The sequence below is a fragment of the Schistocerca americana genome, chromosome 2, assembly GCF_021461395.2.
Source record: "Schistocerca americana isolate TAMUIC-IGC-003095 chromosome 2, iqSchAmer2.1, whole genome shotgun sequence".
Lineage (NCBI taxonomy): Eukaryota > Metazoa > Arthropoda > Insecta > Orthoptera > Acrididae > Schistocerca > Schistocerca americana.
In genome coordinates this window covers 467959355-467979622 of record NC_060120.1, presented here as the reverse complement: position 1 = coordinate 467979622, position 20268 = coordinate 467959355, and positions in this window count along the sequence as shown.

Below are 20268 nucleotides of genomic sequence, written 5' to 3'. Positions count from 1 at the left end.
TCCCTTGGGGCTTCATCAAGGATCGTGTGTACGTGCCTCCAATACCAACAGACCTCAATGAATTAAGAAACCGGATTGAAGCAGCTGTTGCTACAATCACTGAAGACACACTTATCAACGTTTGGGAAGAACGCGGCTACGGACTTGATGTGTGCCATGTGACAAATGGTGCTCACATTGAACATTTATAAGGTTCTTGGTAAAACTGTTTGAGTTGCTCTTTCATTTGACATATCATTTATAACTGTAAGTTTAATATAATAAACATTATGAAGTTTTAAAACCCCGATATTCACTTATAAACACAATTTTTTAAAAACATACATAATTGTTGGCGGTATCCTGCTGTGTTGAATCTTCTTCCTTCTGGGAATTTTGTTTCGGTATTTTGTATTGATGCCTTCCACATGCAGCCTGAATAGATACGTCCTTGTAATTCTCACAGATTAAATGTTTTTCATTTCGCTAGACTAACTGCAGCATCTGGAACGGCGAAAATGCCCCGCGGGATTAGCCGAGCGGTCTCGGCGCTGCAGTCACGGACTGTGTGGCTGGTCACGGCAGAGGTTTGAGTCCTCCCTCGGGCATGGCTGTGTGTGTTTGTCCTTAGGATAATTTAGGTTAAGTAGTGTGTAATCTTAGGGACTGATGACCTTAGCAGTTAAGTCCCATAAGATTTCACACACATTTGAACATTTTTGATCAAATTAGTTTTTTTAACTGTTACATTCGTTGGCTTCACCAGCTAACAACGCTATTAATACACACACCAAAAGGCAATATGACATCAGCCTTTACTATTACATCACTGGCCAAAGCCGACGATCTGTACCGAACATTCCTCTTGACTGTGCACGTTAATATGCAATTAACAATCGGCTGATTTGTGAGAAGTGTAATGTATCGCGTGAGAACTTGTAACTTAGTATTTTACCCTTAGATATGATTTCACTGTCATCAGAGAATGTGCTGAATTTCATTACTGACAAAGAGCATTATGCATCCATGTTTGGCAGAAGGCAGGCGTTCATATCTATTTATTGTGTTGCAGATAAGCTACTAACAACTGTGACCTGTTACAGTTGCATCCGTAGTGAGAGGGTGTGAGGATACTATGTTGCAACTTATTTACATTGTGGATATTAATGAATTTACAACATGCTTCATTTGGATCAATCAAACAAAAATCATGTTGGTCTAGTTTGGGACACTCAAGCAGTACACTGCCTTGTTCCTTATATAGCTTCATAAAATTTGAAGTTGCCTTCATATGTGTCACCTGTGAATCGACACTAACACAATCTTCACGGTATAGCACACCTTCGTTGTTTAAATTGTACAGCTAAATGACGATGTGCAGATCTTTTCTTGTCATTAAGTCTCCCCTGTATTACTAGTGATACAAAAGATCACTGAAGACTCAGGTGTGAGCAGCAGAAATGGGCACCCTGGACACGCAAAGGATCACGGTAGCGAGACCGAAGAGACATCCATCAGTTTGCTTGGTAATGGCCAGTTCACATTGGCGAGCAATGTTCACGCTTGCGACCAACACTCGGCCCCGCCAAACCCGCAGTGAATAGAGGCACCACTCTCGCCAACGGGCCACGGCAGATGCTTGGCCACAACACGCCACCTCTCTGGGCTCTTCGCCGTACGTGTCAGACTCTCCTTTTCTCCAGGTCGCCGCAACCCGTAACTACCTTCTTCTCCGACCTGTCCTCTACCGGCGACAGTAACGCTCCATGCGCTCTTGCCGCCAGAGGGATTCCAAATCCGTAGGAAGTACGCGAAATTAAACTCTGGCGCACTGCACAGTTTGCTTTATTAGGCCTGTTTCCATAATAACGATTTACTAATTGACTCTGCTCTTATTATATATTATTATGTAATGAACCTAATGCAACGAACGAAACGGAAATTGTATGTTTGGTTATTTTCAGACAGCAGGCTTATTAGTTGTCATATTTCGCGATAATTATTTCGTTGCTAAACGACATGTTTTTAATAACCTCTTTAACATGGTGGCATAAGTAACAAGTCATTATGCTTTAAAAACGTTGTGTGTGGTGCACTAAAATTCTATTCTGTCGCCTGCCGTATTGACCGAGCGGTTATAGGCGCCTCAGTCCGGAACCGCGCTGCTGCTACGGTCCCAGGTTCGAATCCTGCCTCAGGCATGTATGTGAGTGCTGTTCTTCGGATAGTTAGGTTTAAGTAGTTCTAAGTCTAGAGGTCTGATGACCTCAGATGTTAAGTCCCATAGTGCTCAGAGCCGTTTATATTCTGTTGAATGTGGAATACATTAAACGCGAAAGCTATGGCCAGTAGCAACGTTCTGGAAAAAATTATATGTTAAATACGTCACATCAGTGACATATTGTTTGAATGTCAAGATTGCATGCTGGCTTTATTATTTATTAATTCATTATTTATATCTGTAGACGAGATAACAGCCTGAACGTAAGACTGAAAGAAAGTGTGATGTATAAACAGCGAAAACAATAAGACTGTAACTATTTGTTTTAGCAACGCGGTATCTGCCAGCGTCTTCAGTAATGGGTATTGCAGACGATTTTTTTAGCGTGTCCAGAAGGGGATATAGCAGAACACTTCGAACAAAAGAGGTACGTAATCTCGTAAAAGTTATGTAACCTAAATGTCAGAGTCGCTGGCGATTACAGTTTATCGTCGTAGACCAGAAATATTATGCTGATATATGAGGTGCAAAAGGTTTCGCTGTCAGTTTCGGGAATAAGTCAGAATTTTCTATATGATACACACCATTTATATCCTGAGTGATAAGCACAAGGACGATCGATACATTCTGCAACTGTGATACTGCGCGGATTTTTAAAATAACTATTCACTGAAATCAACAAGTTACAAAAATAACGAAAATATATTTAATGAAAGAAATTGTCATAAATGCAGTTGTGTTTCATGCCTTCTACGAGCCAAGAAAAGAACACAGTGCAACAATGAAAATGTAAATCAAATCATAATAGCCAATTCCTAACAATTCGAATTTGCCGTAGCGGATATCACAAAGACAATTCAGAATTAGCTCTAGTTTTCATTTTACACAGTTTTATTATGGTGAGATAATTACACACGGATTTTTATGTTAAGTTTAAAATCAAATATTATATTTGGATACAAACATTTTGATACTAGTTTTAGTGATCTTTCTGTCTCCCTCCTCTTCAATTTCAGTGACTTTTTTAATGCCTGTAATAATTTTTGCACATTTGTTGCCAGATGTTGTTCAAGTTGACTGCTATTGAAGTGAACAAAAATGCCACGAGTTTGTGTTAACAGTGCTGACACATTTTGCTAGGCATGTGGAGAAGTGATGTTTGCTTCACAAAAACAGCAAATAATTCCATTGATTAAAAAAGGTACAGCTACTATTTTGTGTGCAAAATAGGTGATCAGGATAAACCCTGGGCTCCACATGTGATCTGCAGCACTTGTGCCAGTAACCTCAGGAACTCGATGCATGGGAAAGGACGTTCAATGGCCTTTGCAGTGCCCATGATCTGGAGTGAGCCAACTAACCATGTCAGTGACTGCTACTTTTGTATGGTTCCTCCTACCAAGAAGGAATATCTAAGAAGAAGAAACGGACAGTGACCTATCCTAACATACAATCTGCCATACGTCCAGTTCTACATGGGGAAGGATTGCCAATGCCTGAACCACTGACAGAGTATGAGATTATTTCTGATGAGGATTCTAAATGTCCTGAATCATGTACGTCACAAGATCCATTGTTTGTTCCAAATATATCATCAACTGATGATCCACAAAATTTTTCTCAAAATGAGTTAAGTGATCTCATTAGAGATTTGGAGCTCTCTAAAGGTAAGACTGAGATTTTAGCATCAAGATTGCAGCAGCACAGTTTTCTGGAGAGCAATGTAAATGTTTCATTCTATTGCAGAAGAGGTCAACAAATCACTCATTTCTTTAACATGCCAGATAGTCTTGTGGCATGTGTAGACATAAATGGTCTAATGAAGGGTCTCAGAATTAATAACAACCTTGATGAGTGGAAATTCTTTATTGATTCGTCAAAGTTGAGCTTAAAAGCAGTGCTTTTACATATTGGTAATGAGCTTCCTTCTATTCCAGTTGGGCATAGCGTGCATATGAAAGAGTCATACCAAAATATGAAAATTTTACTAGAAACCATCAAGTATAATGATTCTCAATGGCAGATTTGTGGTGACTTTAAAGTGGTTGCACTGCTATTCGGTATGCAGTTAGGGTATATTAAATATTGCTGCTTTCTCTGTGAACAGGATAGCCGAGCTCGTGCATCTCATTGCAGTAAACATAAATGGCTGACCAGAAAATCTCTTCAACCAGGTATAAAGAATATTAAGAGTGAATCTCTAGTAGACCCTAAAAAGATTCTGCTCCCGCCCTTGCACAGCAAGTTGGGTCTCATGAAAAACTTTGTTAAGGGAATTAACAAAGATGGTGATGCATTTAAGTACTTAAGGGGACATCGTACATGAAATTAATTGAAATTTGACAATTTCTGTCTTCTGCTCCATAATGTACTATGAGCTTTCCTGAACATTTTGGTGTGAAATACATTAAAATCAGACAATTGTGAGACCTTCAAATAATATTTTGAATGTTGACATGTGACCATCAAATTTCACAGCTACGCATATACTGCTGCAGTTGAGCAGTCATATATTGGGAACTACTCAATCTAGAAGGCTGTGAATTGCTTTGTTTTGTGTAGGACACAAAGACGTTGTAAAAAATAACTAGACCCACTGATGGCGCTGCAGTCGCGGGATAATTTGAACCTTCGGCTGGACGCCATTATAGTGGTTGTAGTCTGATGTGTTGTGTAGTATTGTTGTTTATGAAGACCCTGATTCAACATTGTATATTTGTTGGGGCGTACATACAGTATTTGTTACTCGTAATTCTACTGTCTGTACATTCCAATCATAAGATGTACAATGGTGAAGAGTTGTGCAGCGATTAATTGTACAAATAAATTCGAGAAAGGAACGAATATTACATTTCACAGGTATGTGGATATTTTAAGTTGTTTTGTATGCCAGTGCACTTGCTTAATAAATGTTTTTGTAACACGGTATTAGCATAATGTCTGTGCATCTATTTGCAGGTTTCCTTTCTCAAAACCACAGCTGTTACAAAAATGGTTACACGCTGTCAGGAGGCAACATTTCCGACCGACAGAATACCATTTTATATGTTCTGATCATTTTGAAGAAAGTTGGCTGATCGGTAGTGTTTTCATGGTCTAGGTTAGGTTGAAACATGATAATTTGAGACCTGGGTTTCTCCTGGCGTATACAACTTTCAAATAACTTCCGGGAATTCAGCCAGGTAACACTTTCAGCGACCGCCGATATTTCGGCGGGAGAACACCCCGCCATTTTCGAGGCAAACTGCAACGGACAGGCGGCGTACATGCAAATTTAATACCTCGGTTCTCGGACCCAAGCAGGAAAGATAACACACACACACTGAACACTAGTGCCACCAAAGATGGCCAAAGTCAGAGCTATCGATAGTGAGACTATGAATTCGCAGGTGAGGTAGCATTGAGTCTGTCCCTCTGTTTCTTGACAAGGGAGAGAGCCGGATTCCAAACAGAGTTTAAACAGAAACCTCCATCCCTGTTAACAAGGTTGCTCGCTAATTTAATCTCAACTGCCTCCTGAATCACACTGTCCCAGTAGCTGGACGTGCATGCCAATATCTCGGTGTTATTATATAACATGGGGTGACCAGTATCCAAGCAATGTTCGGCAATAGCAGATCTATTTGGCTGCTGTAATCGTGTGTGCCGTTTATGCTCAGTACATCTGTCCTCCACGGTCCTGATAGTTTGACCAATATATGCCATGCCGCAGCTACAAGGGACACGATATACACCCGCCTTATGCAGTCCAAGATCATCCTTAACGGAACTCAAAAGTGCTCTAATTTTAGATGGAGGTCGGAAAACACATTTCACATCGTATTTCCGTAAAATACGACCGATCTTATTGGACGTGTTTCCTACGTAAGGCAAGAAGGCAGTAGACTTAGGTGTTGACTCAGAAATATCATCAATCACCTGATGTACAGTTGGTCGATAGCGCAACGCACGTTCAATCTGTCTATCACTGTAACCATTTTGACGAAATGTAACTTCAAGATGGGACAGCTCAGCTGGCAAAGTCTCAGCGTCAGAAACGATATGTGCCCTGTGTACCAAGGTACGAAGTACCCCTTCACGCTGAGCCGAATGGTGACAACTATTAGCTTGTAAGTACAAGTCGGTGTGAGTACGTTTCCTGTAGACTGCATGTCCCAATGATCCATCATCCTTCCTCCTAACCAACACGTCGAGAAAGGGAAGGCAACCATCCTTTTCCACCTCCATCGTAAAACGAATGTTCGGGTGGATCGAGTTCAGATGTTCTAGAAAGACATTCAAATTCTCCCTACCGTGAGGCCAAACAACGAAGGTATCGTCAACGTATCTATAGAAACAGGCGGGTTTTAAAGGCGCCGACTCCAATGCACGTTCCTCGAAGTCTTCCATAAACAAATTTGCGATCACAGGAGACAACGGACTACCCATCGCAACTCCATCTGTCTGCTCGTAATACTGGTCATTAAATAAAAAGTAAGTGGATGTCAACACATGCCTAAAGAGATTAGTTAAATCAGCACCAAACCTGGCTTCAATTAACCGCAACGAATCAGACAGAGGAACACGAGTGAAGAGAGAGACCACATCGAAACTCACTAAAATATCAGAGTCATTCAGCCTCAGTCCCTCCAAACGACGTAAAAAATCAGCTGAGTTCCTGATATGATGTTCACACCGTCCTACTTGTGGACTCAACAGAGAAGCAAGATGCTTGGATACACAATATGTCGGGGCGCCGATGTTACTCACTATAGGACGGAAAGGAACCCCTTCCTTATGAACCTTTGGAAGGCCATATAACCTAGGGGGAACCGCACTATAGGTGTTAAGCCTCTTGATTGTGTCCTGCGACAAACCACTTTTCTTCAGGAGGCTGTTGGTCTTTCTCTCAACACTTTTCGTGGGGTCAGCATCGATTCTGCGATACGTTGAATCAGATAGTAAACGTTGCATCTTTTGTACATAATCATGTTTATTTAAAACAACGGTGGCATTGCCCTTGTCAGCAGGTAAAATAACAATACTGGGATCAACTTTGAGAGAGCGTAAAGCAGCCCTCTCTGCTGCTGTTACATTACTCTTGGGTGGACGAGCCCAGGTCAAAACACGGCATGCCTCCCTCCTAACTTCCTCTGCAGCATCAGGAGGTAGTTTGCAAACTGCCTGTTCAATTGAACTAATAAAATCAACTACCGGCAAATTCTTCGGAGTGGGGGCAAAATTTAATCCCTTCCCTAGCACGGATAAGGTTGCGTCGTCAAAAGATTTCTCTGTGAGATTTATCACAGAACGTCGAGATATAACATCCGACTCCGCGCGATGAAAACGTTCAAACTTTGCCAAATGCCGGGCAGTAACGGAGTTGTACTCCCAGTCAGCTTGGGTCCATGAGGCACCGTCCAACCAATCCCAAGTGAAATCAGACACTTCAGATGCAACCATTAAATGAAAACGATACAATTCTTTGGAAACAGAATCCAAACGTCGACGAGTAAAACGAATCCTTTCGCGAACAAGAGCCAAGCCAGCACGTTGCTTAATTCGATTGGCGGCAGGAGAATTAATATGGTGCACAACCTTAGCAAATGTTGGGACATGATTTTCATCACGACACCTCAATAAAAACGACAAAGCACATTGCAGTCTAACTCGACAGCTACGAAGTTTATCCAACTTACGTAAACACCGATACATTTCCTCCCCGTAGAGGTAAACAATGTGAGACCTGAGATTCTCCTGGCGTATACAACTTTCAAATAACTTCCGGGAATTCAGCCAGGTAACACTTTCAGCGACCGCCGATATTTCGGCGGGAGAACACCCCGCCATTTTCAAGGCAAACTGCAACGGACAGGCGGCGTACATGCATATTTAATACCTCGGTTCTCGGACCCAAGCAGGAAAGATAACACACACACACTGAACACTAGTGCCACCAAAGATGGCCAAAGTCAGAGCTATCGATAGTGAGACTATGAATTCTTGACAAGGGAGAGAGCCGGATTCCAAACAGAGTTTAAACAGAAACCTCCATCCCTGTTAACAAGGTTGCTCGCTAATTTAATCTCAACTGCCTCCCGAATCACACTGTCCCAGTAGCTGAAAATGGCGGGGTGTTCTCCCGCCGAAATATCGGCGGTCGCTGAAAGTGTTACCTGGCTGAATTCCCGGAAGTTATTTGATCATGATAATTTGGTCGTGAGTTGCCAAAGCACTATGCCATATATAACGCACTTCTCGTCATAAAATCTGAAGCAAGATAGTCAGAAAATATCTATATAGTGGGCAAATCTTGGCGTATTTTGATGCATTTTGCGTACATCTATCGTAAATGAACTACGAAAAATGCTAGGGGTCCAGTCCATGACTTTTAGCTACGGCAGATCTCATGTAGTACGTAAGATACATTCATAAACAGTGACTAGTTGCTGTTTGTTCATAAACTAAAAAGTATATTGTAGTAACGTATTTAAATGAGGCATTATGTTTGTGACCTAACTCAAGGGAAGGCGTTTTATAACCAAAAGTGATGTATAAACATTGGAACTCCGCCCGTCAGTTTACCACTCTAATGGCCGCCGGCCAGCTATTCAATTTGTCCGCTCGTCACAGTCGACCACTCGTGCAGTTGTGGGGGCCTGGTAGGACACGTCAAAAAAAGTATGGGAACACGTCCGCGTAACCGAAAAATCAAGCTAGGTAACACAAAACTGTCTGTTGGCAAGACAATAAAATGTTCTGGAAGCCTAATGGACAAAGTAATTGATGAATTACAGGAATATTATGGGAAGGCCATTACAGTAACTGTGACAATTTAGAGAAGACGAAAAGAGCTGTGTGGAGCACTTTCTTTCATCGAATATCAACCGATAAAAAGCCATGTCATGCATTGTGTCCACCTCCACCAAACACTTGATGTAAATATAGACAAGCTGAATTTTCTGGCACCCTGCATGAATTTACATACAAACATTCTGTTCCTTTGGCAGTAATGGAGGCAATCAAACCTATTTACAGAGATTTGGCAAATCCTGAGCTACTAAAGAAATGTTTACATGGAAGACCCAGAAAGTGAATGAATCCTTCAATAATGTTGTGTGGTGCTGTGTGCCTAAAAACGTATTTGTTGGCCTTATGACTTTAAAGTTACGCTGGAATTACACTATCATATTTCTTTGACAATGGTCATCTTCTGAATTTATCTCTGAACAAAATAATTGATGCTGACACAGCCAAGGGTCGTATTCCCAGAGTACTAGTCTCTCCCAAAATTTACGGTGTTCCAAATATACATAACGGAAGTTATCCTTTGAGGCCAATAGCGAATGGGATCAATTCACCTACTTACAAATTGGCAAAGTATCTAGCCTGCAAATTAAGACGTCTAGTTGGCAAGACAGAGTCTTATGTGAAGAACTCGACGCGCTTTGTAGAACGCCTAAAGGGAGAAACAATTTTACCTGTGGACATCTTGGTCAGCTTTGACGTAAAGTCAGCATTTACGGTGGCCGAGCGGTTCTAGGCGCTACAGTCTGGAACCGCGCGACCGCTACGGTCGCAGGTTCGAATCCTGCCTCGGGCATGGATGTGTGTGATGTCCTTAGGTTAGTTAGATTTAAGTAGTTCTAAGTTCTAGGGGACTGATTACCTCAGCAGTTTAGTCCCATAGTGCTCAGAGCCATTTGAATCATTTTTTCAGTATTTACGAACGTGCCGGTAGATGAAGCTATCCGCATCCTTCAGGAGCGTGTCCCGCCAGACAAATGCGACCTGGTTGAGTTGTACCTGACTGCAACGTACTTCAAATAGCAAGGATGATACTACGAGGAGACAGACGGCATAGCAATGAGGTCTCCCCTATCTCCGCTGGCAGCCTACATATTCATGGAAGCCTTTGAAGCAACGGCCCTCGGTTCAGCTCCTTTACGCCCACGTTGCTGGTCCAGATACGTGGACGACACGTTCGCTATATGGCCTCATGGTGAAACGGAGCTACACAAGTTTCACGAATAGTTGAACAACATGCACGGGAAGATACAGTTCACACTCGAAGTAGAAAAGAATGGTGCAATTCCATTTCTAGACGTCTAAGTATACACGAGAACGGAGGGCACACTGGGGCACAGAGTATATCGCAAGCCTACCTATACAGACAGGTATCTGCACGCCCAATCCTACCACCACCCAACGCAGAAGAACTGTCATCCATTCTTTGGCAATCCGTGCACAGCGCCAAAGTGATGCTCAAAACATTACACCTGAGCTTAAAAGGCTACGCACAACGTTTTAGCCAATGGCTACAGCCATAAGTCGAACCACACAGCCTTGTCGACAAACACAAGTAAGAAAGATAAGCAAGAAACAGACAAACTGCAGCCAACAGTGCGCTTACCTTATGTGAAAAATGTTACTGTCTGAATAGGCAAACACCTTCGCCCCGTTTGGGTGCAGCCTGTCTTGTATAGTGGTCGTAGGATCCAGGACGTGCTAGGCTCCACTAAGGACAAGGCGGATGCATTATACACTGCAGGCGTTTACAAGGTGGAATGCGAATGTGGAGAGGCATACATCGGCGAGATTGGTAGGCAAATAGCAACGTGCATTCGGGAACACGAGCGCTGTATTCGCCTTGGACAACACAACAAATCTGCAGAGGCAGAACATTAGCAAGACTGCGGAAAAGAAATAAAATTCAGCGAAGCCTGTGTGTTGGCCATGTAGCCGGTTATGACAAAACGCAAAATCAGAAAGGCCATCGAATTACTTAAATACCCGAATGAACAGGGAGGATGGACTCAGGCTTGCCTCATCTTGGCTGCCAGCAGAGCCCAACAGACCGCACTGTCAACACGATGCACGAGCGCTACCGGCGAGCAACTGCCGCCGCGTGGCCGACGTCGAGCAATTAGTAAATAGCAGCCAACCTATCATTCAACCGTGACCACCAATCATGGCACATAACACAAGAGCCAATAGACAACAGAGGTTACGTTCTCCCTCCACTGCAATAACCTATTAAAATAAAGTTCCCTCTCCTTCTTCTTTAAGTGACCAATGAAATTAACTACCTTTTTAAAATTATGACGCTATGGCATGCGCAGTGAACAGTAACAACAAAATATAAAGGACACTGCATAGCAAAAACGCACCATTAGACCCAGAAGAAGGCCGCTGCAATCGTGGACGAAACGTTGGTTTTTCTCCAGCATTATTCATTATGACGCGGTAACATACCCAGAAAACTTTTATGTCCACACACAGACTTGTTCGCCGAACCGTCTCGGAACGACCTGGGATCGAATCCAGTCAACTCTTTCCTCCTCAAATTAGCAACACATCAAGGAGATGTGATGAACTGCTGCCACAACAGTAGGTTGATGTTGCTGTTGAACATAACTGGAAAGGGATACTAAGGTTACTGGTGATAACTTCTAACGTAGATATCTAAAAATTATGAATAATCTTTAGCTCCCAGAATCGAGGTTAGACCTGCTTCTTGTAAAGTGTTTCACTTGCTGTTCGACCAATGCACATTCTACAAAGGACTGTAGATGAAATTTCAATACATTTTTAATAAAAGTTTTCATACGATAATATTCCACAGAGAGCACACCACAATCCGAGCTTATGTAAGTGCTGCCATATCCTACTCGTGTAGTGAAAATTGTTTCACATTTGTAGCTTGTACTTGTCAATGGGAACTAATCTGTTGCTATTAATACTAAACTAACTAGGGAATGATCAGTGGTCCTTTGTGTGATGTTGAAACCTGTTCTGATTTTTCTATGATTTTCTGTTCAAGTCAGATTAAATCTAAACGCCATACTTTAGGTGCCAGCATGAACTGGAAACTTTCTAAATTGAATCACAGCTGTGTGTTGTTTGCTTCACAGACGTGCTTCCTCTTCTGTCAAAGTGGCACATGTGTGATAGGGACAAGCGGAGCACTGCCTCCCTCCGCACGAATTTCCATATTATGGTAATGAATAGTTTCATGTGAAGAAGTCATGCGAAAATTTATTAATTTCCGTTCATATAATGTCTATTCTGTGTCCGAAGCTAGTAGTAGTAGGACAATGTTTGTTCTGCATCGTTTTGTTTGTGTGTGTTGCATACAGTCAGGGGCTAAATTGATTGATTAAACACCCCCTGGGGATTAACCCACTTATGACGCCCTGGGGATAATCAGTCCCTCTGAGAAACCCCCTCTCACTCTTCCCCCACCCCTCTCAGAAATCACCTATCTCTTCCCCCTGCCCCTCGCTGATGTAAACACACTTTTGATGTCAAATTAATTGACTTATTAATTAAGTGGACCAATTCATTACTCCCTCCTGCTTCTGGAAAATCCCCCAGCCCTCCCCTACCCTCTCCCACTTCTCCCATCCCTACCCACAAAGAAATTGGCAGAGCTGTTGGTTATTACTCTGTCCAGCAACTACATGTACTAATTAAGTAATTACACTGTTGAAAATTGGAAGTGTCGTATTGTTGGAAAATTTTCGTGTGTCTGCTCCCCTTGGTATGCAGGGATCGACTGAGCTAGCGCAAAATGCCACCACCAGAGGACACCCCACCTCCCACCCCATGCCTCCTCCATCCCTGCCCCTCAAGGAAAAAAATGATGAGAGAAGAAGGATCTCACAATACAAAATGGAAGTCAATTTCGATTACACAGCACAAGATATATTATTTGTTTATTAAATTCATTTTTCAGAGGCTGCATCTCTTCAATTGGTGGGAATAGCTCATCATTATCTGCTGTTTATTTAATCTTGGAAGATGCAGGTCTTGTAAAATACATCAAAAACAAGTAAAAAAATGTAAATAGATTGAGGAATTCTCTCATGAAATTGACATCAACATAACTCACTGCATGTAATTACACGTTAAAGACCTCCCGATCACATCTTCACAAACATACACACACACTGTCTGCTTGGCTGCGCCACACAGTGGTCTCCACCACAGAGTTCGAAGGTGGCTGATATTAAGCGCACATCTCCTAGTACTAGTACGCTGAACGTACAGAATCTGTCGATCAATATTGAAATTACACAATACATACTCAACGCCAAAGTGCTCCACTGCCTGTGACAGTGGACACGAGCTACATTTTTTGTGAGCATCTGGCAGCCACGTCACCCCATAGCTACGGTCCCCTTTATCTTTATTTGGAGGGGCCCCGTTTGTTTGGAAAATCCCACATGAAGTGACCACTTCCGTTTGCAGGACATGCACAGTCTGCTCCCAAACGCACAACTTCTACAACAGGTCAGTGGAAGCAGCTACTCTACATGCTTGTCCTGCTGTGCACCTACTCACTGAGTTAGTTCACAATACCACCACCTGAGGACGCTGGGAGAAGCGACCTCCCCACCTATCCTCCCTCCAATCCCCTCTTCCCTTGCCCCTCATCTTTCCAGTTACTTCCTGTCAAACAAAGCATCAGGTGGTGGAAATCCTTTGATACAGGTGGTGCCAGCTCTTTGATACTGATACCTGGGAAATCCCTGTTTAAACACATGCCTTCACTTTCTCTCCCCCCCCCCCCTCCCTCCACCTCGTTTCTCTCTCTCTAGCGGCTACTTCCTCGTTTGTCCTGAACAAAGTAGTGGGAACCTGGTAAATCCTCAGCTGTGGATTTTTTGGAAATAGTCCATTCGTGCTATCTCCACTCTATCAGACTGACTGAATAATTAATTAAATCGATACACTTTATGTGGGATAGTTTTTTCTTGCTTCCTATTGGTGGATACTAGGACTAGTATTTGAAATACTCCTGGTGTCAACTCACCGTTATTAACTAGTGGATTATAGCCTAACAGTTTAGAATAGTTTGACCATATGAAACTAGTAAATGCTGATTGGTTAATATTTGTACAGGAGTTGTTTCATATCAAATCCAACAAAGCTAATTAGGATGTCAGGTAGCAATAATCGGTACATACTTTGTTGTTAAGGTTCTATACATATATTGTCAAAACAGCATGAATGAGGTAGTTACTCCCTCCGTTTGACAAGATAACAACGGTCAACTCATCACACATCACCTATTAATACCGTCGCATGCCAATATTCTTCATGTAGCAATGAATGCACATTCCTCACAGCAATCCAAATCGTTGGTGCCTGGCGCGGTTGTCGTGTTATCAATCACGGTGCACAAATGAACACTTAAAACACATCAGCAAATCACTCAAGTAATGCCATTTCCGTATTTGCTAGGTGACAGGCCCACAGCGTTGGGTGATAAACACAGCCATTAAACCCTTGTAAATGCGGTCGGCCGTCCCTCCGAAATCCGCCCTGTTTGTTTGGCAGTCAACAACTTACTTGTTCAGAGTCTCAACAGTGACTACTTCGTGAACTGGGCGCTCGACTATCGATAGTACTTACTGAGACCTCCTTGAGGCAAAAATGTATCGTACCCAGTACGTAAGGGGTGGTTGACCCCTTACATATTCCAGGATTCGATCCCGCAACTGCCTGGTTTCCAGACCCTACTCTTCATCCCTTTTGGATTTTCCTTGCATCCTGTTGGTGGATACTGGCACAGCTAGGTCGTTTGGCAGGAAATCCATTATGCTGGAGGTAGCTGAAAATTTCAAATTTCAGCTCAATTGTAAGCAATGTCCTTAAACAACTTGTGGCTGATGGCATGGGGTCGGACTGGTATGTGTGCTTGCAGTAACACTATCGGAAACAATAAATTTATCAGTCGGGAATTGACATTGCAAAAGGTTTTTCTGAAGCACTATATAATCGCTAAGTTTCTTCTCTCAACTACACCAGAACAAAGAATTAGGAGGAAGAGGAAGGGTCTACCATGTAGTAAGATAGTAACAACAATGAACCACTCCCACCTTCTTGCTGCATAAAAGAGTCCACTGGACTGTACTGAGAAGCAATCAACATCACACACTTAAACCACATTCCATTCCATTAGTAGTTGTCACAGGTAGATGTCAGAGACCACTGAAATACTCATACATCCCGCATGTCCGTGTCCACATGCAGCGTCCCAGGCCAGAGATCATACAGCACTAGTTTCCGTCATGGACACATGTCTCAGTGATCGTACCAAGTCTGCAGCTGAACTCTGCCTTGAGAGGACCAGCTGGCTGTGGAGGGTATCCAGGATGACTGGAGTGGTAAGAGTTCGCTTGTTATCAATACATCCAGCACCAACAGTTGTCAGTGATCGATACTGAATCTTCTCAAATACTCACGTAAAAATCGGAGAGTTCTGGCAACACAGCAGGCTGCCCAACACATACTGAGTATTAGTTCGCTATTCACCCGCCCAGAGGGAGGCACAGTAACGTCAACGGCATCCCCGTATCCCACCTCACCTGTTCAGGAGGCTCAGTGGCGTCTCGTGCCTTAAGCTGGAAATGTCCATTAGTTCTGGCTACCGGTTATCTCCACTATGCACCTGCAAGTCAGGTAGAGCCCTCCTAGGACATCAGCCACATATTTCTCAGAGTAATCATAATTAAAGATTGTGATCATAACGCCAATTTGGGGGCACTCGACAATGAGTGAATTATCATAAATACCTTCTCCTGACGATTGTGGCTCTGGAAATATCAATTTTCCACATAAATCTATATTATTCTTATGACTACACATAACTGTCCATGTAAAATCTTTCATTCCCCTTATGGCTATCGATGCACTGAAATCATAATTTTCCACACCAGGTTTATACCTCCCTTACCAACGGACATAGCCATTTTCTTGCTCATGTCGGAACACTGACCACAGTTATGTTATGTTCCAACAGCATAATATTCCTGATTATCATTTATAGGTGTATAGCGTCCGAAAAATTATGGTATATCCACACTTACACCAGCTGGGTGTCGTTTCACATGGCCTGCCATAACTACCCAGAATCAAAACCCCACCACCACATCGTCATTACCACATATTTGTTGAGGGATAAAGGGCGTAATTATAATTAACAAACCGTCGCATCATTTATTTATGTTATGTACGTTCTTGCACAATAGCCAGCGATTGGCAGAACAGGAAGAACTGATACCTCCAGCCAAGTCTCAGACCACTGCTAATTCTCTCGAAATCCTTTCATGATATGACAGCACTGTTTCATTTTTAGAAAGTTGTCCAGTCCTCCATCCGTCACCGCCAAGGTAGAGAGTTATCACAACGAGAAAAAAAAATCACAGTAACTTACAGGAGGAAATTCACACTCATGCAGAGTATACACGGACTGTATAATGAAATTCAGAAGCATAACACCTACAATTCGTCCATACTGAATGAAAGGCTATAAATATCCCCCAGTACATGTGCAAGTTCCCTTTACTGTATTCCTATGATAACCACGCTAGAAAAACAACAGTGTAATGGTGTCAGAGTCTTCACTGATGCACAGTCCCTTTCTCTCTCTCCTTGTTATTTTTGTAACATACAACCAAGTAAAACTACAAGCTATAAAAACTTCACTAAATCACTTAATAGATAACTCAGTAAGATATTACCACGTCTCGCTCTTCCAATATATTGGAAACCAATACCGTCTGAGGGTTGACATTGACCATATATGGTGACTCCACTAAATACATATGTATGGTTCCATTGGAACAGGCGGCCAGTGATCAACGTCGCTACCAAGGACCTGTGTAAAGTTTTGTCACCTGTACTGGTGGAAGACCATTTTCCACAAAGTATCAATCATAAAAGAAGGTTACTGTGTTGTTGTTTCATAAGCAGTTTGATACACTGCTTTTTGCTGTAGCACATTGAAGCAGTGTATGACTACAGCTGTGTACACATCCATACATTTTGTTTTCCTACCATGCCTTTGAGGTCTGTGTTAGGTACTAATCTGACGTTAACATGTTTCAGTCCACTGACTCTCACAGGAAGCTGAACATTACTTGGTGTAAACTAAGCTGCTCCTACAACACACAGGTCAGTTGAAATAAATGAAAGAGGCAGTGTTTGTTATTGAAAAAAATGTGGATGACATCTCAGTATATGGAAACTGGAAGAGTTTGTGTCATTGTGGAGCGTTTCCAAACAGCTATCTGAAGATAGCTACATTTAATCTCATCTTCCACATTTAATCTCATCTTCCACAGTAACGAGGTAGCAGATGTCTCGGTCTTCCATTTTCGTTTCGCATATTTGCGTGTGTAACAAGAGAGTATTCTGCAAGACTTAAACCCTCAGAGCACGGATAATATGCACCATGTTGCCAATTCGACCAATGGAGGAATGACATGATTTTCATACAGCCAGGCGAGCATGTAAGTTCCCTCCCCCCACAAGATTTTTTGTCGTATTTTCATCAGTTTTACGCATCTTTCATCACTTTTTGTAATTTTATTAGATTTTCCGAAATTTCAACTCATTTTACTTAATTATATGAGGTCCAAACTACTACTGTCAACGAGCTGTCATGTCAACTAAACGTTTCATCGCGTCGATCTCATGACGCTATCAGCCAGTGACACTGCAGCACGGTTCTCAAAATCTATATCATCGCTAAATCACCTCCTCCATTACTTTGTGAAGGTCATGTACAGTCGTACTCAAAAGTATCCGAACGGCCTGAATTGCATTTCGCCTGATTCGCATGCAACCCACATAACGCAGCTGTTTAGCAGGTCCTCTAATCGCTCCTCGGTACAGTCGTGTGACTATTGAAAATGTCTCCAACAAGTCACCACTAGAAAACACTGCTCTGTATCGCAATAACTCAAGATGTAAAGTAATACCAAGATACTTCAAATATCAGGGAACTCCTTATCACAGATAAGACTGTCCTAAGGCCTGTAAGCTCACATTTATTACAATAAATGACATACCTGAAATGTTACCACTCTCATTATTACGTCAGATAGGTAATGCACGTAGTAAGTTCGTCGTATTCATGATTTCTTCTTCAAAGTAACATACCATACTTATTATTTAACACAAAATGACATTAAAAATTTAAGATATTCACGAGCAGCTAGTTGAGAATATGTATGAACTTCAAATGACACGACGAACCGTCTCGTTCTGCATATGGATTCAAACCCAGGTCATGCAGACTGAGCAAAGACTTCGTGACTGACGGAAACTAACAGTCATTCCTGACTAGGCATACAGAGAGCGATATACCTCGATTTTAGACAGTATCAGTTAGCAAATATCAACTTTAAATTACATAACATTTTTAACGGACGCGAATTCCTACCCGGCATCTATTGTCCTTTTTAACGAACTACGAGAGATGTTAAATATTGCTTCCTCACAAGTAACTTACTTGAAATGCCGTGAGGTAAAGCTTTGTGTTGGGCAGGGATTCGAACCCAGAACCTAATCGGATTGTTATCGAAGCACAATCAACTGTGACATATCGGATTTTCTCTGCAGTAGCTAGATGTTTTAAATGAACTGACGAGACGAAACATTAATTTTTTCCTTCCCAGGACTCCAACCTGGCGCCTATCGCTGTTATATTCTACAGAAAACGAACGTTAAATATGGGTTTGTTACACCAGCAGCAACATGTGAGCACGTTTGAACTAGAAATAATATGACGAAGAGTACAGTGCTGACTGGGAATCGAACCCCACACATATCGTTGTTGACTGCACACAAAGAGACATCAGCTACCGAATTTTTCTCCACCTGCAACTCGGAATAACATCCTTGAACTTAACAGTGATCTCGCAAATAGTTCTGTGTCTCACTGGGCATCAAAAACGTCAGACATCGTTAGTGTTGACAACGAATGAAAATACATTCACAATCTAAATTATTATCCATCAGCAGATAGGTGTTCTCATGCTAGAGCTTGATAATACATAATGAAAACTTATAGTGCCGGGCCAGGATTCGAACCCATTCACGCGCAATATGCGGAGATGTTGAGGAATCTGCAGTTTTGAACAAACAACAAATTGTAGTCGAGCTATATTGTCACGAAGGGATCAAATTCCGTGTCAAGGGCGGTCTGAGTTGCATTCCCAGTTCAGAACCAATTTTATCGACATACAGAAGCTCAAACAAAAGATGGAATAAGTGTCTTGTGACCCTACATGGCGTTTGTTTCGTCACTAGAAATAAATAATTAGTATAAGAAAGATTACTACTGATGACAGAGTTTCTACGTGACGCGACTCCTGACTTTATTGTGGTTCAATTTAACGTCTACTTGTTAGAGAAAGAATGTTATGTTTAACGTGAATTTCAGACCACAATGCCATTATACCTTCTTCACTTGGCGTAGCCAGAAGAGAACAGGATCTGTCTCTCCTTATCAAAAATCATCAGCAGAAGTTGGAATCGAACCCAGGCCATAGGTATATGAACTTATCAATAATCCAATAGACCACCAAATCCTCTTCTCTGTGACACATTTTTCTATCGTAAAACGTTGTTCCACACTGGATGAGAATTCTGACACAAAGGCTCCCTGGAGTGGTTTGAAACATGTTCAGTACATTCCTTTACTTGGTTGACCGAATCGCCATGAACTAGCTGCCTTGGCTACCCAGTGCATACATTCGACTCTATTTTGTAATCATCGAAATAAAATCACGTAACTGCCACGTACACAAAATTGCCAACAGTGTAGGATGCAGAAATTTAAATAGGAAGTGTTCCTTTCCACTTGAGCTACTCTATTGCGCTATCTGTTTATTGAAAACGTCTTGCAGTGCAAAAGAAAAGCTGTAACTGTCTGTCTCTCAGAAGTTATCAGTCTAATGGAACTTTGGACATAATTCCCTTCACTTCTCAACCCAAAATAGTCGCATGTGGAAAAAGAGCTAACTTCTGCGACGTTTTGTTCTTTTCAGGTTTAATAGACGGCCAGGCATTAGATGCATCTCGAAACTTTTGTATTATGCATGGGAAGAGCGCATCGTGCCAAAATACGTCAGAAAGGTATTTTCTACACCAACTGTCGTGTGGTAGTGGCATTATATTCTTCATCAAACCTTGTTTGACAGCTTTAATTCACAACAAGTTTTCTACATGCATGTCATCAATAAACTGCATGTGCATTGTCAGACTGTTACAGATAACATCAGAGAATTCGC